Genomic DNA, 22,578 nt, shown 5'->3' on the forward strand with positions numbered 1-22,578 from the left:
GGCCACTCTACCCATGAGGGATAGTTTTATCCCTCTTGTGCAGCTTCTTTGGTGTAGGAGGAAGTTACTGCAATTTCTGGGAGCCTCTGAAGAAAAGGGGATGGAGGGGACAGGCTGTATGGATGATTGATCAGAGAGGCTGGTTCTTATTTGTAGAAGTTCCCTGTTGTCTTCAGCAACTCTATGAGTTGTTACTGGAGATGCTACAGAGTCACTCTGCACCCTTTTCTCTAGGTAGGTCAGCACAATGCAGAGCCACCATTCACAGAATAATGAGCTAATTCATAGATTTATAGATATTAAGGTCAGAAGGGACCATTATGATCATCTAGTCTGACCTCCTGCACAATGCAGGCCACCGAATCTCACCCATCCACTCCTGCAATAAACCTCTCACCTATGTCTGAGCTATTGAAGTCCTCAAATCATGGTTTAAAGACGTCAAGGTGTAGAGAATCCTCCAGCAAGTGACCCGTGCCCCATGCTACAGAGGAAGGCGAAAAACCCCCAGGGCCTCTTCCAATCTGCCCTGGAGGAAAATTCCTTCCCGACCCCAAATATGGGGATCAGCTGAACCCTGAGCATGTGGGCAAGATTCACCAGCCAGATACCCAAGAAAGAATTCTCTGTAGTAACTCAGATCCCACCCCTTCTAACATCCCATCACAGGCCATTGGGTCTATTTACCATGAATAGTTAAAGATCAATTAATTGCCAAAATCATGTTATCCCATGATACCATCTCCTCCATAAACTTGCCGAGTTTAATCTTGAAGCCAGATAGGTCTTTTTCCCCCACTGCTTCCCTTGGAAGGCTATTCCAGAACTTCACTCCTCTGACTGTTAGAAACCTTCATCTAATTTCAAGTCTAAACTTCCTGATGGCCAGTTTATATCCATTTGTTCTTGTATCCACATTGGTACTAAGCTTAAATAATTCCTCTCCCTCTCCAGTATTTATCCCTCTGATATATGTATAGAGAGCAATCATATCTCCCCTCAACCTTCTTTTAGTTAGGCTAAACAAGCCAAGCTCCTTGAGTCTCCTTTCATAAGACAGGTTTTTCCATTCCTCGGATCATCCTAGTAGCTCTTCTCTGTACCTGTTCCAGTTTGAATTCATCCTTCTTAAACATGGGAGACCAGAACTGCACACAGTATTCCAGGTGAGGTTTCACCAGTGCCTTGTATAACGATACTAAACACCACCTTATCTCTACTGGAAATACCTAGCCTGATGCATCCCAAGACCGCATTAGCTTTTTTCACGGCCATATCCCATTGGCGGCTCATAGTCATCCTGTGGTCAACAAATACTCCAAGGTCCTTCTCCTCCTCCATTACTTCTAATTGATGCGTCCCCAGCTTATAACTAAAATTCTTGTTATTAATCCCTAAATGCATGACCTTACACTTCTCACTATTAAATTTCATCCTATTACTGTTACTCCAGTTTACAAGGTCATCCAGATCCTCCTGTATGATATCCTGGTCCTTCTCTAAATTTGCAATACCTCCCAGCTTTGTATCACCGCAAACTTTATTAGCACACTCCCACTTTTTGTGCCAAGGTCAGTAATAAAAAGATTAAATAAGATTGGATCCCTGAGAAACTCCACTGGTAACCTCCCTCCAGTCTGACAGTTCACCTTTCAGTATGACCTGCTGTAGTCTCCCTTTTAACCAATTCCTTATCCACCTTTCAATTTTCATATTGATCCCCATCTTTTCCAGTTTAACGAACAATTCCCCACGTGGCACCGTATCAGACGCCTTACTGAAATTAGATCCACTGTGTTTTCTTTGTCTAAAAAATCTGCTACTTTCTCAAAGAAGGAGATCAGGTTGGTTTGGCACGATCTACCTTTTGTAAAACCATGTTGTATTTTGTCCCATTGACCTCAGTGTCTTTAACTACTTTCTCCTTCAAAATTTTTTCCAAGATCTTGCATACTACAGATGTCAAACTAAAAGGCCTGTAGTTACCCAGATCGCTTTTTTTTTCCTTTCTTAAAAATAGGAACTATGTTAGCAATTCTCCAATCATACGGTACAACCCCTGAGTTTACAGATTCATTCAAAATTCTTGCTAATGGGCTTGCAATTTCATGTGCCAATTCCTTTAATATTCTTGGATGAAGATTATCTGGGGCCCCAGATTTAGTCCCATTAAGCCGTTCGAGTTTCGCTTCTACCTCAGATATGGTAATATCTACCTCCATATCCTCATTCCCATTTGTCATGCTACCATTATCCCTAAGATCCTCATTAGCCTTATTGAAGACTGAGGCAAAGTATTTGTTTAGATATTGGGCCAGGCCTAAATTATCCTTAACCTCCACTCCATCCTCAGTGTTTAGCGGTCCCACTTCTTCTTTCTTTGTTTTCTTCTTGTTTATGTGGCTATAGAACCTTTTACTATTGGTTTTAATTCCCTTTGCAAGGTCCAACTCTACTTGACTTTTAGCCTGTCTCACTTTATCCCTACGTGTTCTGACCTCAATAAGGTAGCTTTCCTTGCTGATCCCTCCCATCTTCCACTCCCTGTATGCTTTCTGCTTTTTCTTAATCACCTCTCTGAGATGCCTGCTCATCCAGCTTGGTCTACAACTCCTGCCTATGAATTTTTTCCCCTTTCTTGGGATGCAGGCTTCCGATAGCTTCTGCAGCTTTGACTTGAAGTAATCCCAGGCCTCCTCTGCCTTTAGATCCATAAGTTCTTCAGTCCAATCTACTTCCCTAACTAATTTCCTTAATTTTTGAAAGTCAGCCCTTTTGAAATCAAAAACCCTAGTTGCAGATTTATTTTTTAATATGCCCTTTCTGCTTTCAGAAGAGAGGGATTTGGCTCTACCTGAGTAGGAATTTAAAATTGTGATTCTTCTTAACAGAATAGATTAAGTAATGGTTTTAAAAGTTAAATTGATTGGTTTATTTGTTACAGTGGTAATGACAAATTAATCATTTTTATTTTCTAGCTGGAAAAATAAGACTATTTGATAACAGAGATGTGTTTAGTCCAAATAATTTTTTATTTCCTGGAAGAGCAGTCCTCCTGCTAATGATAAACTAGCAGACTATTTAATGGCGAAGAATACAATACTATATGTGATATTATTAGCTACCAAGTAAACATACTACAAGTGAGAAAACCAAAGCCCGTAGAAGTATTTCATATTTTGTCATATATAAATAATCTTTCACTGTTGTGGGCAAAGTTGATCAGTTTAAGCGACGTTCGTGCCAGTGAAAACTTAAAAACGAATGCATGAATAATTTGTATATCAATGCAAAATGAAACCTTAGAAATTCAGCACAAACATCAGTTTTGTAACCCCTGCTTAATGTAACAAAATGCCTAGGAGAGGAACTGAATACATTGTTTAATTTGTATGCCATTTCTACTTAGCTGAAAGAATCCTTCACCAAAAAAAAAGAGTGGGAAATAAAACTGACAGGATGTTTGCTTAAGTGGTCTAGAAAAAAATTTAAAACATATAATTTGCAAAATAAAAGTGGAAAAGCCAATTCAAAGAAAACGCAAAAATATCCAGACATAATAACCTTCCAGAAATTCTATCATAGGTTTAAGGCACCCCAGGTTGAATCTGAGCAAACCATTGTCTAGCCTAGACTAGTTTAAAAAGTCAAGTTTCCACATTTAAACAACACTGAAAGAGGAATATTAGATGAACCAAGCTTCCCAACCTAAAACTTGGGAAATACCTAGGCCCTAATAGTTTTTTCCTCTGATTTTTCACACAATTTTTGGAGTGGAGGTTGTTCTGCTCTTCAGGGTAATTCTAATTAGACAAGTTATCCTCTGCTGTGAAGTAAGCTAAAGTTTCATGTGTCCACGAGTCCAAATGTTTCTCCCACCAGCTGATATCCCTGTTGGTCACAAAAACATAACTCTAGTCCTCTATTTTGACTGCAAGATTTGAGGGAGTGATAAAGGAATAAGTAAATAACATACAGTGCCTGGAATGCATTGGGTTGACATTTTAGGACAATGCTCTAAACCTATCAACCCAACCAAGCTGAAACAGTAGGAATCATAACTGTCCCCTTAATTGCAGAGTGTCTTTTTGACTTGGTCCAGTGTCTAAGTGCAAACTACTCTTTTGGATGCAAAGATAAGATGGCCCCCCCAAAAGTTAATCAGTAAAACCCTTCCTCTTTGGAGATCACTAGTTAAGGGCATCCGAGACTTGCCAAGTCTGAAGGCTTTTATCATGACTCCCATGAGTCTGATATTTTTTTGCCTCCTGCTCAAGATCACAGGAGCATCTGCAACCAGTCTTTGTTGGGTTTTTTGCCCTTTTTAAAGATGTCTGACATCTTCCATTGTTTTCACTGAGTTAGAAGCCATGTTGGCCTCTTTTGAGATTGCTGCCCCGCGTTCTCCATGGATTGAAACTCTGTTTTGGTGCTATCTGTTTTTCTTTCTGACTGAAACCTTTGCATCTGTGGGGAGATGGGAAAGGAGGAAGTGGGAAGAGTTTAGGGAAATGAGAGCACTGGAAAGTGTGGAAGCTGAAGTGAAACTAGGATTTTTGATGCAGCTAGGAAAGATTATTGAAATTAGTTCCCTGTTTTTTTTGTTGTTGTTACATTCATGTTCTTCCCAGCTACAACTATCCATGTTTTCAGTTGGAAAAGTCATGCTGGCAGCAAATAAATGCCCTTTTTAAAATGAAAAATCAGTCTGAATACAAAAATTGGTGATAAATGTCCCATCATATAAAAATCTAAAATGTCCATTCCAAACGAATGTCATGTGGCACCAAACCTCCATTTTGTGTGTTAATGAAAAGTGACAACCATCCTGTTTGTGAAGGAGAGTTTCCTGCTAGAGGGGAAAAAATAAAAAACTAATGTTAAGGTCTTTCTTTTTAGGAAATTGTTTTTTTCCGCATTTGTGTAACGTTTTAAATTTTTTCATGTAAAGAAAATAATTTCTCAAAAAGAAACCTTTACCTTTTCCTTACTACTTTCTACTTGCTTCCTCTCATCTGCCTCGGCTGACTTGTTTGAAGGCTGCAGATTTGGTCTTTGCTAGACTTTTTGCAGCGCTGCCACTCAGATTAGGAATCCTGGGGAAGAGCAAATGGGCCATGTTGTCACTGAGTGGAGCTGAATGAGCTTGAGTCTCTGGAAATCAGAAGGCTAGAACTGAGAGAATATTGCAAAAAAAAAAAACAACTTGTGAACATTTGTTTGAATAAATCATATAAATTCACTTTATCTTTTTATTCATTTTTTTTCAAGCTTTTGTATGTGATACTTTTCGTGAGAACATCTGCAGAAAGTAAAAGCCTCATGAAGACTTATACAAACGTGTTAGGCCCCGATCCTTCAAGTTGCTCCACACTGAGCCCCACTGATTTCTGAGGGGCCATGCACAAATGCAGGGGGCCACCTGTATGGGGCAATTTGCAGGATTGGGAACATAGAACCCAAAGGATTTGTGCAGCCATCTTGAAATCTCAGTGATTTCCATTCTCCTGTGTGAAAGCTAGTTATCTAGACAGAATAGAATTAATACTGTGTGACTTTGATGACAATCACTCACACCAAATAACAGTCAAAATAAATTATTAGAAAATAACTTATTGACTGAATGTGTTCAGAGAGAGCATGTGAACAACTGGGAATAATGAAAATCTGTCTTTTTGCAAACAATAAACAGAGGATGAAACTCATTGAATAAACTATTTCCTAAGAACAGAATGCCCAGTTCTACGTGTCCCATAGAAGGTCTTCTGTTTTGAACTAATCTTCGAACAATATGGCTAGGGACAAGGGTGTGATTCAAATGAATTGGCTGTGTGGGGTGTTTTGTTTTTTCCTACATGCTGCTGCTAAGGATCCCTAAAAACTTTCCAAGAACATTTTTCTAATCCTTCTATGTGGGTTGTTTTACTGCACTCATCACTATGGTAACTGAGTGCCTTACAAATTTATTAGTGAACAGAAGATTAATATTTCAGTTCCCCTCTCTCTCCTTCGTTCTCTAGATACTGTTGTTTTTTGAATATGTGATTTAGGTCAGTTTCGGGGAAGGCTAAGTTGAAAGACTGATAATGAGTTTCTTGTGGACATTTAAGAGACCCAGGATTAAGAAAAACATTTTTCAAGTGCTATCAGAAATGTGATGGAGGGGGATTTGAAATCTAAAATACTATGATATTGTGGGCAGCTGTTTTAAGAGCTATACATTACTACATACTTTCTGTAAAGAAAAAATATATTTTACAAGTTGGGGGATAGGGAAGAACAGATGAAAAGAAATATGAGTGAAAATAAGGATTATAAGATAAATCCCATCTCAACTTTGTTTAGGGTTTGCTAACATTTAAATACACTTGCCTTTACAGTATATGGTGCCTCTGATAAGGTGTGGTTCCTTCCTTGTTAATCAATTCTTTGTTGTTTGTACATTGCAACTTGTTAATAACTTGAAAATATTACCTTTGGTGTAAGCCCCTGGAAGAGGTGAAGTTTTGTAGGGAAGAGGGGCCTAACACCTCTTCTCTGATCAGCTTCTCAATGGAAGGGAGGCAGAGACCTGTACAAATGCCACTCCCCATCCCTGTCTGTCCTCTAAGGGGTTGCAAGGAGTCATGCTGAAGGAACCCCTTGTAATCTTCTTCTATGGGGCAGATTGTGTGTGAGGAAGAACCACCTGTTGCACCTCCAGTCATGGAGTGAGGAAGACTTTTCACAGGTGTTCCCCTACAGCTGCATGAATAAGAGAGGGACCCTTCAGATAGTCTAGGGACCACAGTCACCTAAAGGTAGGCTTCAGTTACAGTGAAACTTCAGTTATCATCACAAAATTAAATTGCTCTGTACTTTGAATGATTTCCTGGACCTATTGTTATAAAACTGGCAGTCTACCTAGAATCATGATCACATTTTCAGTCATTTGTTCAGCAGCCTGAAAGATCGTTTGTTTTGCACAGATGACAAAAGACTGCAACTGCATCTTTTAAGCACACTCACAGAGAGCTCAGTTTTATCCCCCATCCTGTTCATGAAACCTATACAGGAGATGGTGAGATCCCATGGTCTTCAGATGATACCCAGGTCTGCATCCCCTTCACTTCAAACACAACACCCTCAATCCAGCTTCCTGGTTCCGGAATAAAATAAAAATCTAGATGAAAACTAACTGGCTGAAGCCAAACTAAGGCTAGACTAAAGTGGTGGTGATGGGGAACGAGAAAATTTTTGAGGAAAAAAGCCAAAAATATAACATTGCCCTCAGTCAAGGCATCCGTCTTCCAGCTTTCAATCATTGAAGTGGTGTACAGTCTTGGAGTCCATCTAGGCTCCATACTGTTTCTGAATAAATCTTAATCAGTGGTGCAAGTAGCAATCATTTCTTGCTGGTACACTGCACTCATGGGAGGGACATAAGGGGAGGCACGTGACCCCCCCCCCCAGCCTGAGGCCCCGACTCTCTCCCTGTCCCCTCCCCAGGATCCACATCCATCCCACATTACCTTGGGGGGTGGTTTCTGCCCTCCTCCCTCTGTGCTGGAGACTTCTGCTGTACAGACCCCAGGCAGGAGGACTCAGGAGGCACAGCTGCGTGGAAGGGCTAGCGGGTGGTACAGCTGTGCTGGAGGAGCTGCCAGTGCAGGGCCGCCGTGTGGCCCCACGTTCTGCTCCTTTTGCTGCTGCAGTTCCCAGGAGAGCCCTGAACTGCAGGGCTATCCCGGGAATTGCAGCAGCAAAAGGAGAACGTGCAGCTCCTCCGGCGCAGCTGCTGTACCGCCCCCAGCCCTTCCACGCAGCCGCGTCTCCTGAGTCCTCCTGCCCGAGGTCTGTACAGCAGCCCCGCCAGAGGGCAGGTCTGGGGACAGTACAACAGCCGCACCAGAGGAGCGGCCTGCATGGGGCTGCCTGGCAGCCCCACATCCTGCTCCTTTTCCTTGGGAACCGGAGTGGGGAAAAGGAGGAGAAATTGAGAAATATCTGACTGGTACAGCGTACCGTACTGTAGCATACCACCGTACTTGCACCACTGCTCTTAATAACCAAAGTACTCTTATTAAACTTGGGTGGCTAATAAGCCATGCCCCTTTCTGATTGATGCTAGCTGGCCGCAGCAGTCTGCACATTCATTGCCCTAGACACCATTGCTGCAGTTTATTGTAATTATGGATAAATATGATTGCCATGAAGAAACCAGATGATACAGGGCATCCAATAGCTGATCTTTATCTTCAAGGGCCTCAGTGACCTGAACCTCTCAACTATATCAAAGACCACTTCTCTTTCTGTCTGCGGCCAGGATCTTCCTGAATAGCTACTTCTATCCAATAGAGCTGACTGTGTAGCATACAACTCAGACATATAGAGGATTGGCCTTTCAGGACAGCTGTCCTCAGTCTGTGGAACTCTCCCCTACTAGTTATTGGGATGATCAAAGATCTCTCTCTTTTCAGGATGAAATGTGGGACTCATCTCTTTCCCTTTCTATCAATACCTACCACAGAGGTAGAATGAAACAAAAAGGAAAAAGAAAAAAATAATCTCATATTAGTCACTTTCACAGAATCACACGGGAAAAGAAAATAATTGGTGGTTGTTTTAGGGGTTTTTTCTGACTGACTCCTAACATTACGGAGATTTGTATTTGCTTAGATACTGCACTGGTGGGTGTATTAAGAAATACCTAGAGAGACTTACTTCAGTGCCAAAGTGAAATGGTCAAATCATCATGACTGAATGCTTTTCAGTCATTTAATAACCTTTTTGACAGAATAACTACAAGATCTGGACAGTGGTAGTCAGGTCATTTTCACATTGGCTGCATTACGGTGAATGGGACATAACATTGCTAAATTGTGACCTGACAGGGTTATAGACTGAAGCACTAGCTTCTTACCTCTTAAATCCGGTTTGGATATTGAAATGGCTTTGAGGGTCAGTCTCTAGTGGACATATCTCCTTCTCAGAAAACACCCACAGTCTGGCACAATTTAGTACAACTGGCACCCATTGGAGGGGCCTCACACCAGAATAGTGTTGGCTGCTAAATGTTTGGCTGGAGTTGCATTGGCAGTGCTATGTGAGGAAGCTTGAATAGCATCTGCTTACCATATGGCACGCTCTAGCCAGTGTTACTAGTCCCCTGCATTCATTAGCAAGGACCAAATTCTGCCAGAATTTGAAAATGGAAACTTAAAAAACTGATTAAATGGAAATTCATCATCTTGACTTTTGTGGCTTTGCATTGAGATGCCCAAATACTTACTTGATATACGTTGAATGAGAACATTAAACACTGACTGATTAAAATCATACTTATGCAGGGTTAAAGCTATGTATTACGTAGTCATTTAATCTCCACAAAAATGTCTTAGTAACTTGTGATGTTAACATACAATAACAGTCTTAGTAAATCTTCATTACATTTGTATTTGGGAACCTTCATTCCAACCACTACCCTGATTTTATGGTATCACTAGAGCAAGGTAGGTGTTTCTACAGCCTTAAAAAGTAGGAAACCGTACCTTTCCTTCTTTCATTTTCTGTTTACACTGTTGAGCAATCTTCTGAGCATTCGTGTTTACACTTTTTCTCTCTTCCCCATCTGGGTGTTCAGAAACATCCAGGCTTGGAGAAAGATATGCCTTTTTTTTTTTTAAAGTGTAGTTGTACTTAATACATATCTCGTGAGATTGTCAGGATGTGATGGTCAATTTGATCCACATATAAATACTGAGCAACAAACATTTAAAAAGCAGTTAGAGGATTGTAAAAAGAAAAGGAGTACTTGTAGCACCTTAGAGACTAACCAATTTATTTGAGCATGAGCTTTCGTGAGCTACAGCTCACTTCATCAGATGTATACCGTGGAAACTGCAGCAGACTTTATATACACACAGAGATCATGAAACAATACCTCCTCCCACCCCACTGTCCTGCTGGTAATAGCTTATCTAAAGTGATCCTTTTCTTTTAAGGTGCTACAAGTACTCCTTTTCTTTTATGGCCCACCTGATGATCACTTTAGATAAGCTATTACCAGCAGGACAGTGGGGTGGGAGGAGGTATTGTTTCATGATCTCTGTGTGTATATAAAGTCTGCTGCAGTTTCCACGGTATACATCTGATGAAGTGAGCTGTAGCTCACGAAAGCTCATGCTTTGGTTAAATTGGTTAGTCTCTAAGGTGCTACAAGTACTCCTTTTCTTTTTGCGAATACAGACTAACACGGCTGTTACTCTGAAACCTGTCATTATTAGAGGATTGTGAGTTTCTTAGCAGAGCAGAAAAACTTTCCTTGGCTGTTCAGAATAAGTACGATACTGTACTGTTGACTAAAAAACTGTATTAAGAACAGCCTTGTAAGCAGGAGAGATCATCATTGACTGGGCTTGCCGACTGGTTTTCCACATTATTTTATTTAGTTTCCTTTTACGGTTGTGTCTAGTTGAAAGCCATTTATTTAGTTCACCACTTCCTCTGTGGACCTTGTGACGCACCTTCACTTCACATTTGTTACCTTCAGTCTTCGTTTGGAAGTACATCCTGGCTATATTATAAATAGAATCCCTCCCAATTATATTATACAAGTTACAGTTTATTAGCAGGGTATGGAAAGATGTCATTTTTCTCACTTTGGTTATGAGAGAAGAAAAGGCAGTTTTCATAACTTGCAGTAGATTAATGGGGAAATGGGTAGAAAAATATTTGTAAGATACAAGTATCTGATAAAATATAATTCTTCATTATTTAAAGTCTCTAGGATCATTTAATAAGCATTAATATAAGTCTGTTAAATAGAATCTGAAATTTTTATAATCGGTTTAGATTCATTTAGGATTAACAAATCAGAATTTTGAAGTCTGGATTTTTTTTTTATCCTAAGTGTTACCTACATTGAAAAAAATAAAGTACTTTATCTACCATTAACGTTGAGATTTTACACAAATCAAGAAATTCCAAATTATGCGATGGAAACCTAACTCCAACTGCTTCCCTTAGATGTAGTGTTCTGTATTACTGGGTATATAAAAGTGAATTCTGCTGGTATGGAGGAACCTTAAATGCTCATAGTTTTAAAATTGCAGTTTTAAAATTGCAGAACTGATTTCATTCAGACATAGATAGCTATCCCTAAGGTCTCTTTGAGTTTTCTGTGTGCAAAATGTATGTTGGGATATATGAGGAAAGTGTTGATTTTTTGTTTTTGTTTTAATATACATAACTTTGACCTGGCAAAACCAACTATCTTCGTTATTTCAAAAATTCCTTTCTGGGTTGAGAATAAGCATAAAAAAATTGATCCCCTCCCCCAAAGTTGTCTTGACAGTTTAACAGCAAGTGAAATTAAAAGGGTGTTAATTAGGGGTGTCAAGTGACTAAAAAAATTGATCGCACTGCTAAACAATAATAGAATACCATTTATTTAAATATTTTTGATGTTTTCTACATTTTCAAATAGGTTGATTTCAGTTACAATGCTGAATACAAAGTATGCAGTGCTCACTTTATATTTATTTTTATTACAAATATTTGCATTGTAAAAAACAAAAGAAATAGTATGTTTCAATTTCCCCATTACAAGTACAGTAGTGCAATCTCTTTATCATGATCGTTGAACTTACAAAAGTTGTATTATATACAAAAAAAACTGCATTCAAAAACAAAACAATGTAAAACTTTAGAGCCTACTAATCCACTTAATCCTACTTCTTGTTCAGCCAGACTGTAAGACAAACAAGTTTGTTTAATTTTGCAGGAGATAGTGCTGCCGCCTTCTTGTTTACAATGTCACCTGAAAGTGAGAACAGGTGTTCGCATGGCACTGTTGTAGCCAGTGTCTCAAGATATTTACATGCCAGATGCCGTAAAAATTCATATGTCACTTCATGCTTCAACCACCATTCCAGAGGACTGTGTCCATGATGATGACAGGTTCTGCTCAATAACAATCCAAAGCAGTGCAGACCAATGCATATCAGAGTAGGCCCGTTACTCAATGAGGAGGGAAAGACAATAACAGAAAATGTGGATATGGCAGAGGTGGTTAATGACTTTGTTTTGGTTTTCACTGAGAAGGTTGGTGGTGATTTGACATCTAACATAGTGAATGTCAGTGAAAATGAGGGAGGATCAGAGTCTAAAATAGGGACAGAACAAGTCAAAAATTACTTAGACAAGTTAGATGTCTTCAAATCACCAGGGCACGATGAAATGCATCCTAGAATACTCAAGGAGATGACTGAGGAGATATCTGAGCCATTAACAATTATCTTTGAAAAGTCGTGGAAGACGGGAGACATTCCAGAAGACTGGAAAAGGGCAAATATAGTGCCCATCTATAAAAAGGGAAATAAGGACAACGCGGGGAATTACAGACCAGTCAGCTTAACTTCTGTACCTGGAAGGATAATGGAGCAAATAATGAAGCAATCAATTTGTAAACACGTAGAAGATAATGTGATAAATAACAGCATGGATTTGTCAAGAACAAATCATGTCAAAACAACCTGATAGCTTTCTTTGACAGGGTAACAAGCCTTGTGGATAGGGGGGAAGCAGTGGATGTGGTATATCTTGTCTTTAGTAAGGCTTTTGGTCAATGTTCCCTCTAATTTTTGACAGGCTGTGTGCGCAAAAAATTTCTTCTGTGCAAATTTTTGAAGCAGAGTTCAAATTTGTGCGCCATGAGGCAAATGCGCCCAAGCGAGTAAAATGCTTATACATTTAAAAACTTTTAATTTGTAATTTGTGATAATAGTTTAACACCATGTAATTTATAAATGTTATTTTTAAATATTTAGAAAAAGGAAATTTAACCATTCTTCATGAAGCAGAAGTTAGTTTTAAGCATTATGCTTTATGATCTTTTTTTATAGACAATCACGAGCGTATATCAAGCACATATTAATCATGATCGTTATCAGTCCATAAGCTTCTGCCCATTGGTGTCCACTTTCACCTTTCATTCTATACACATGTCCAAAAAGAGTTTTGATACTGTCTCACATGACCTTCTCAAACTAGGGAAATGCAACCTAGATGGACCTACTATAAGGTGGGTGCATAACGGGTTGGAAAATCATTACCAGAGAGTAGTTACCAGTGGTTCACAGTCATGCTGGAAGGGCATAACAAGTGGGGTCCCGCAGGGATCAGTTCTGGGTCCGTTTCTCTTCAATATTTTCATCAGTGATTTAGATAATGACATAGAGAGTACACTTATAAAGTTTGTGGATGATACCAAGCTGGGAGGGGTTGTAAGTGCTTTGGAGGATAGGACTAAAATGCAAAATGATCTGGAGAAACTGGAGAAATGGTCTGAAGTAAATAGGATGAAATTCAATAAGGACAAATGCAAAGTAGTCCACGTAGGAGGGAACAATCAGGTGCAGAATAGGAAATAACTGCCTAAGAAGGAATACTGCGGAAAGGGATCTGGAGGTCATAGTGGATCACAAGGTAAATCTGAGTCAACAGTGTAATGCTGTTGCAAAAAAAAGAAAACATCATTCTGGGATGTATCAGCAGGAGTATTCTAAGCAAGACATGAGAAGTAATTCTTCCACTGTACTCCGTGCTGATTAGGCCTCAACTGGAGGCCTATTGTGACCAGTTCTGGGCGCCACATGTCAGGAAAGATGTGGACAAAGTGGAGAAAGTCCAGAGAAGAGCAACAAAAATTATAAAAGGTCTCGAAAACATGACTTACGAAGGAAGATTGAAAAAATTGGATTTGTTTAGTCTGGAGAAGAGAAGACTGAGAGGGGACATGATAACCATTTTCAGGTACATAAAAGGTTGTTACAAGGAGAAAGAAAAATTGTTGTTCTTAACCTCTGAGGATAGGACAAGAAGCAATGGGCTTAAATTGCCCCAACGGCGGTTTAGGCTGGACGTTAGGAAAAACTTCCTAACTGTCAGAGTCATTAAGCTCTGGAATAAATCGCCTAGGGAGGTTGTGGAATCTCCATCATTGGGGATTTTTAAGAGCAGGTTGGACAAACACCTGTCAGGGATAGCCTAGATCAGAGGTGGGCAAACTATGGCCCGCGGGCCACATCTGGCCTGTGGGACATCCCTGCCCTTGACCCCCGGCTGGGGAGGCTCGCCCCCGGCCCCTCCCCTGCTGTCCCCCCTCCCCTGCAGCCTCAGCTCACTGCGCCGCCAGTGCTCTGGGCGGTGGGGCTGCGAGCTGCTGCCGGGAAGCGCAGCTGTGTGGCTGCCAGTCCTGCTGCTCTGAGTGACATAGTAAGGGGCGGGGAGCGGAGGGGCTTTGATAAGGGGCAGGGGGTCCCGGAGGGCAGTGAGGGGGCAGGTAGCAGGGGGTGGTTGGATGGGGCAGAAGTTCTGGAAGGGGTAGTCAGGGGCTGGGGAACATTGGGGGTTGGATAGGGGGTAGGGTCTCGGGGAGGTGGTTAGGGGCAGGGGGTCCTAGGGGGGCGGTCAGGGGACAAGGAGCAGGGGGGGTTGGATGGGTTGGGAGTTCTGAGGGGGGGAGGGATAGCTCAGTGGTTTGAGCATTGCCTGCTAAACCCAGGGTTGTGAGTTCAATCCTTGAGGGGGCCATTTAGGGATCTGGGGCAAAAATTGGGGATTGGTCCTGCTTTGAGCAGGGGGTTGGACTAGATGACCTCCTAAGGTCCCTTCCAACCCTGATATTCTATGATTCTATGATTCAGTCAGGGGGCAGAAAATGGGAGGCGGCGGATGGGGGCAGGGGCTGTTTAGGGAGGCACAGCCTTCCCTACTCGGCCCGCCATACAGTTTCGGAAACCCTGATGTGGCCCTCCGGCCAAAAAGTTTGCCCCCCCTGGTCTAGGTAATACTTAGTCCTTCCTTGAGTGCAGGGGACTGGACTAGATGACCTCTTGAGATCCCTTCTTGTTCTATGATTCTATGTTCATAGATGCCACCAGCAGAAGGTTGATTTTATTTTCTGGTTGTTTGGCTTCTATAGTTTCCGCATCGGAGTCTTGCTCTTTTAAGACTTCTGAAAGCATGCTCCACACCTCATCCCTCTCAGATTTTGGAAGGCACTTCAGATTATTAAACCTTGCGTCAAGTGATGTAGCTCTCTTTAGAAATCTCACAGTTGTACCTTTTGCATTTTGTCAAATCTGAAGTGAAAGTGTTCTTAAAACGAACAACATGTGCTGGGTCATCATCCAAGACTTCTGTACCAGAAAATATATGGCAGAATGTGGGTAAAACAGAGCAGGAGACATACAGTTGTCCCCCAAGGAGTTCAGTCACAAATTTAATTAATGCATTATTTTTTTAACAAGCATCATCAGCATGGAAGCATGACCTCTGGACTGGTGACTGAAGCAAGAAGGGGTACAAGAATGTTTAGTATATCTGGCAGGTAAATATCTTGCACTGCCAGCTACAAAAGGGCCATGTGAATACCTGTTCTCACTTTCAGGTGAGATTGCAAATAAGAAGCGAGCAGCATTATCTCCCGTAAATGTGAGCAAACTTGTTTGTCTCAGTGATTGTCTGAACAAGAAGTAGGACTGAGTAGACTTGTAGGCTCTAAAGTTTACATTGTTTTGTTCTTGAGTGCAGTTATGTAACAAAAAAAAATCTCCCGTTCTAAGTTGCACCTTTATGATAAAGAGATTGCGCTACAGCACTTGTATCAGGTAAATTGAAAATTACTATGTCTTTTGTTTATATTATTTTTATTACAAATATTTGCACTCTAAAAATGATGATGTGAGCACTGTACACTTGGTATTATGTGTTGTAATTGAAATCAGTATATTTGAAAATGTAGAAAAACAGCCAAAAGTATTTAATACATTTTAGTGGGTTTTCTGTTGTTTAACAGTACAATTAAAACTGTGATTAATTGTGATTAATTTTTTTTAGCTAATCATGAATTAGCTGTGATTAATCGCAATTAATTGTTTTTTTACTTAATCGCGTGAATTAACTAGTGTTAATAGGAGAGTAACTAAAGGTCTGCACTTCCTATCACTATAGCATGCAGAAATGTCATAGCCTATATAGTGATACTGTAGTTAGACTGTAATTGATTGAAAACGGCTTGTGGAAGTGCTAACTTCCACACGCCTTTCCACTGGGTTAAGGGGGAATGTGCCATACACTGTGGCTGTTCCCCGGAATAGTGCATCTCCCTCAACTCTGCCTCCCCACTCACCCACCCACACAAGCATCTCAGGCTTGTGGATCTCCACTATGTGTTTTCTTGTAGGGAAGGGGAAACAAGCATGTTACAAAGCTGCCTTTCTATCCCTTTGCTGCTTTCTCACTCTGTAGCAGAAAGGAGCATCTGGCCTGTGGTGATGTTAAGCTTTAAAACATAGTCTTTATTATATCATGTTCTTTTAACACTTCCTCAACCGACATAGATTTTGTTCCATTGAAATCCTTTGCAATGTTTAATATTACATTTAAACTCAATATTACAAATAAACTCCTTGGTTCCATGGAGAGAGAGGATTGTATTAACAAAAATATGAAAGCTATATATCGCTATAAACTTGCTAAAAGATACAGTAGCAGAAACTGCCTTTGTTGGGAGTACTGCATTGTTTCATTGCTGTCCCCAACTGCGACATCAGGGATGAGAGCTCATCTGATTTTTTTTATGCAGCATACAAAGTTCAATTTTACTATTTTACCCTAATTTTTGTATAATTAATTGCTCTAAGACAGTACAGCTTGATTGCACATGCTGATTCATTTCAGTACCTATAGGCAATGAACCAGGAAATGATTAATTTAAAGATCTAGCATAATATGATTTATGGACGTTTTTAGACATTTCTTCTAGGTAGCTAACATTACGCAATCTGGTTGTCACGGTTTTATCTTTTACCTTATTGAGTAAAGGCAGATTGGGTGTTTGCTCACAAAGGATTTATTACACTTGACCGCTGTTGTGTGCACATCATAAAGTACAAAGTGGCTTTATTAAAAAAGGAATTGATTTTTTTTAAATTATTCTCCTTTTTTTAAATTTAAGTTGCTGGTTGTCCTTGTTTCGAGTGGACATGTGTCCCCTTCACAATTGTTGCCTTATCTGGCAATCGCAGAAAGCTGGGACAAAGTGAAAATTCACATCTGCAGGTCCGATCTTCCCGCTCCCACAGGTAGTTCCTGTTGAGCAGGGTTGAGGCTAACCTGGGAAGACAGTGTAGAAAAGATTGAGCTGCTGCAGGAACTCCTTGGGTTTACCTGTGGACTTTCAATCTCGAGAGCTAGCACCCCGACACCTTTCGTGATCTCTAAATTCACCGACAGCTTCTTTTTAAAAGAATGTTTCTGCAACACAAAAAAGTCAGACATTCTCACTCTAACAGGAAAGGAAGATTTCTAGTACTGTCTGACTCCAGGTGCTGCAGCATAATTTGTGAAATATTTAGAGCTAAAATATCATGCTTGGGTCAGCCCTAATTAACAAGATTTATGATTACTTCACAACACTAAGAAGTAACCACTATAGGGACACCCCGGTCCAATACTCAGGTATTTGTGGTCCAGAGTTTGTAGTGAGGGATTTGCAAAAATTTCTGAAATCCTGACAGGAAAATCAGCATTACAGTGTATTGTCCTCTGCATTTTCCTAATTAAGGGACCTTCAGGAATATTCCCCACTTTTCAGTAATCTGCATTTATAATTAGCTAAGAATTGTATTACAATTTAAAGATGTGTAAAGTCCCGTAAGTGTGATTATGTAATGAACTACTTTCTACATTTTCTTATCAGGTGTTTATTTCACTATAAAATAAATTCAGTTACCAACAGAGACCATGTCAGATTGTGATTCTTTACATTTTGTATATGCTGTATGTTTCACCAAAGTCTCATCTCCCCAGAGCACTGCCAAAGCCTGGAACAAGGCTGTATCAATGAGAAATCATGGAAGATATAGTTGTCTATACTTTTATGTTCTGTAAAAACATTTAAATCGTAATGAGTTGGACATACATCTACAGTTACAGAGTGATGCGGCTATTGCTGTTGATGTTGTCACTGGAAAGACTGTCCAGCAAAACACCTGTTGGAAAAGGCGTGTTTATTATAATTTGACTTAATTCGTGTCCTATACTTGGGCATCTCCTTGTCTCCTTGTCTCCAAATCTCCTATAATGCAGAAGCGGGGAAGGGAAGAATCTTACTCAAAACATCTCAGAGAATAAGGCCTGAATTTCGTTGGGTAACAGTAGCTTGTAACTCAGAGTCTTTGATGGGGTAACTTTATGAGAAAGCAGCTTGTTTTGCGGGAGCATACTTGTAGTAACAGGAAAATGGATTTACCTATAGCAGCCCTATTTTAGTTGTAGGAAACCCATTTCCTGTTTTCCTACATATTGACTGAGTTTCATTCTGAAAATAAAATATGTTGAATGTGTTCTTAGACCTTTCTTCTCAAGGAGAGCACTGTTTTTTTCAGTAATGTGTCTTTTTCTGACAGTGTATAATAAGATAAAGGGTCATCAGGCATTTTATTAAGGAAAGATGTTTCTAAAAGTTGACATGAGAGAGAATAAGCGAAGTAATCTGGTTGGAAGAAAGCCTGTTAGGATCTAAGAGAGATGATCTAAGCTAATCAGTACTCCAGATGTGTAGGGTTTGGGAGAGGGGGCTGGGAGAAGTTGTTTGGGGCTTGTTGTTTTGAAAAGGCAGTTTTTCTTTCTGTAACGCCCCATCACTAAATTTATGGGTGGTCAGCAGCCTGACCTATCGCCAGAATACTAGACTAGCGCACTAGTTCACTTTGATATAATAATGTGGTGTTAATGAAATATTATTTGAAATAAAATTGTAGCAATGATAGGGGATGAATATGTTATGAAAAATTTCCAGTTTCATAATATCAGAACAGGAACAATGCAAGGCCTATGGAGATGGGGGAGGGAGGGTTTAATGAAAAGCTCCAATCAAAGTCTGTTATCCCAAATGCAATTATATTGTCATTGGGCTGAAGAGCTCTCATGGCAAATACTTGCAGCGATTGTCTTTGGGAATGGCATGTGTCTGACTTTAGCTACGATGACACAGGTTTCAGTGGCCCCACAGCGCCCCAGCTTGTTAAGAAAGCAACGAAAGTATGATACTTTACCATCCCCTCTCATTCCACAATTCTCATTACAGAATTTTCAGTGTCCAGATTTTTTTTTTTTTTTGGTGGTCTTTTTGTTCTTTTAACACAGTTAGATTTGGGTAGTGAACAGTGTCTCTGAGATTAAATCAACTTCCTCTAGTGCATCCAGAACCTCAGTAAGTGAAACTGATTGATTGAAATTCAACCAAAAATCACATTGACACTTCTCTTCCCCATGCCACTATACAGACAGGTGGTCTGTTCCAGTTTAGTTTTAATTTTATACACACAATGGGTTGAAAAACTTGCAGCAAGAAACAATTACGTTTCTGAGCAAAAATATTTGGGGTTCACCAGCACATCCATCATCCAGAACTGGTCAGGGCTTTGCAGATGCTATATTTCATCTCCACCAGTCACAACCCAGAATCTAAAAAAAACAAAAAAAACAAAACAAACTTCTTACAGCAATCGATTCATCTCAGGGCATGATCATTGCCACCAGCACAACTCTGCTCCTGAAACTTCATCTATTGCAAGACCTCTGTACACCTAAATGACCCTGGCGTGAGGATGGTACACTTACCTATCCCCATTTCAATGGTCAAGGATAAAAGATGATCATAGTGTTCTGTGAAGCCACCAGAAGAGGTCCACCAGCTCAAGGAAATTTGAAACCTCAGCCAAACAGGTTCATCTGCACTGGCAGATTAATGAGTGGTGTATCTGATACTCAGTGAACAAAGAAAAATGTCTCTTTCAGAACATTATTATGAATGGATGTGATCCAAGTTGCTTTCTTTCTATTTAATTTTCAACTATGTTCATGTAGGTCTACCAAACAAAACAAAACACAAATCCCTCCCAAGCACCTCTAAACAATGACAGCTTGAAGTTGTCAATTTGGAATTGTGCCTTCTACAAGTGAAATTTTCCATAGGTGCTTTAAAGGATCCATTTCCTGTTACAGTGGCATATGTTCATCTATGCCATTGTAACAGAAAATGAAATGTTAAAATTGATCAGGATAATCTTTTTTAAGCTTACTAGTCTTGGGGGGGAGGATGTTTTGGTCCAGTTATCGGTCAACTGGCAAAGCAATCAAAATACCAAAGAAGACTCAGTCTAGCTAGGTATGTTCAAATTTAGAATAAGTATAAATGACGTATACTTTGTAATTTATTTATAATAATTAGAACACTAGTAAACACATTTCACATGAGTACACATCAGACCAAATGCACTTTTTTCTCACGATTCATGCTGTAATTTCATAGATCATAAGGCTGCAAATTAAAAAAAAAAAAAAAAAAAAACTTTATAGAGGGAATGGTTGCTGGTGTTTGCTTTCACAAAGGATAGCAGGTGCTAAACTTATTAGAACCCTCTGGATGCTGTAATGTACGCCATATGGCATAAGTAATACTGGTTTTCAACATATAAAGTACAGAATTTAAAATAAATGATAGCAATCCCTTGGCCACACAGCAAACATGGTGTTGATGAGTTACGGAGCATTAGAAAGTGTGCATCCACTCCCCACATGAAAAATTGTTGGTCTATAGTAAAACCTACTTCTCCCAGGTGTAAATGCTTTGTTTCAACAGAAGTTGTTGTTTTCTTCCTAATCCGTTTAATTTTTCCCTTATCAAATCAAATGCTAAGGGACTGTTCCTCTGCTTCCTTCAAACTGATGTCATTCCGTTGACTTCAGTGGAGCGACACCTGTTTACTCTAGCAGAGGATCTATCAATAGGGTTCTCTTTACACAACGAAATTTTTTCAGTAAAGAGACCCAAAATATTCAGTTGTCAAATGTGCAGGATTTTGTCTCTGAAGAAGTGTTTTTATTGGATGGGTTCTGTCTCTGCTTTTGTTAATCAAATTATGCTTTCAGAAGAGAGGAGGTCTCCATTGCTTTTTACATCAAATAATTCTTTGGGGTTTTTTGAATGAATGCAATCTTGTATTCATGTTTATGAAGAAGTGATAGAGCTGCAAAGGGAAATCCTCTCTCTTTTAGGCCAATTACAGGAAGAGGCAGTTGTAGTTACAGCTTTCACCCATTGGCTTGCTAAAGCCCTGAAACCTGCCTTGGGAAAGATTACACTCTAGGGATTCAGAGTAGCAGCCATGTTACTCTGTATCTGCAAAAAGAACAGGAGTACTTGTGGCACCTTAGAGACTAACAAATTTATTTGAGCATAAGCTTTCGTGAGCTACAGCTCACTTCATCGGATGCATGCAGTGGAAATGCATCCGATGAAGTGGGCTTTAGTCCACAAAAGCTTATGCTCAAATAAATTTGTTAGTCTCTAAGGTGCCACAAATACTCCTGTTCTTTTTGTGAATATAGACTAATACGGCTGCTACTCTGAAACCTAGTTTATTCCTGTTTCCAGGATGATGAGTCTTGTGGTTGTTTAACATTCTGAGCCTCTATTTTCTAGGTACTAAAGTGAGAGCACAAATGCCTTTCTTACCCAAGATCATATGAACAATTACAAAATGGCAGTAGCCGTAATAAGCGTACTGAATTACCTAAATACATTGTAATACATTGCTGAACATGACAAATACTTGCTGATAATCCAAAATATTTTAAAATATGGACTTGGTGCAATGGTAATTCTTAGAAAAAGAAATAAAGACTCCAGGTAGGAATGCCTAAGAGCGGATGTTCAGAAGATAGCAAGGAGTGATTAAAGGAGCCCAAAGTGCAATAGTGGGAGAGACTGACCGTTGTGCCCAGCTTGGAAACTTCAAGACAGACCTCCAGGGGAGGGGAGATGGGAGATGAGTGAAAGAGATTGGCGTGGAAGAGACTTTTATTTAGTGTTAATGAATCAGACCTGAAGAAGGTGTGGTGTTGTCCTAGTGTTATTGAGGAGCCTTAGTGAAGGGGATACTGAGGCAGAGTGCTGCAGAGCCATGTTTGGCCAAAAGGGGCCTACAGGGCAGGGATGCCCTTTTTACTCTGGTATTTCTAGATATTTCAGCAGACTTTAGTACCGTTGATTATATGATTTGCTGGAAAATAGTTTAAAATATACAAACTTGAGTTTTAAAAGTTGTCCTTGGTTTTTGTTTTGTTTTGACAGGAGTGATTGATCAGTAATCTCTTCATACTTTACTAAGTATTTAAAGCAAACTTTTCTCAATATCCAGAGGGATGGGTGTGTGTGCGTGAATGGAATTTACTTCACTGTCTAATACCTTATCTCTCACGTGTTAAATTATGATGTGTCACTAGGAAGAAAAAGAGTAGTAATTGATTTACATAAACAAAAGAGAGGGAGAGAAATGGGACTGTAGCTTGAGGAGACTCATCATAGACCCAAATACAATGTTAACAGCATGATGGTAGAATTAAGGCCTTGATTCAGTAAAGCATCCTTATTCGGAAAAGAAAGCACTTAAGCATCTGAAGTCTGAGGTCATGTCTACACGTACAGTGCTGCAGCGGCGCAGCTGTACCAATGCAGCTGCAGCG

The 22,578-nt window shown here is 40.0% G+C and overlaps 1 protein-coding gene across 3 annotated transcripts in view; it reads left to right on the forward strand.

Annotated features, from left to right (window-relative positions):
* UST (uronyl 2-sulfotransferase) overlaps nucleotides 1-22,578 on the forward strand; it is a 300,004-nt gene that overhangs the window by 212,061 nt on the left and 65,365 nt on the right. The window lies entirely within an intron of this gene.

The sequence above is a fragment of the Caretta caretta genome, chromosome 3 (assembly GCF_965140235.1).
Source record: "Caretta caretta isolate rCarCar2 chromosome 3, rCarCar1.hap1, whole genome shotgun sequence".
NCBI lineage: Eukaryota > Metazoa > Chordata > Testudines > Cheloniidae > Caretta > Caretta caretta.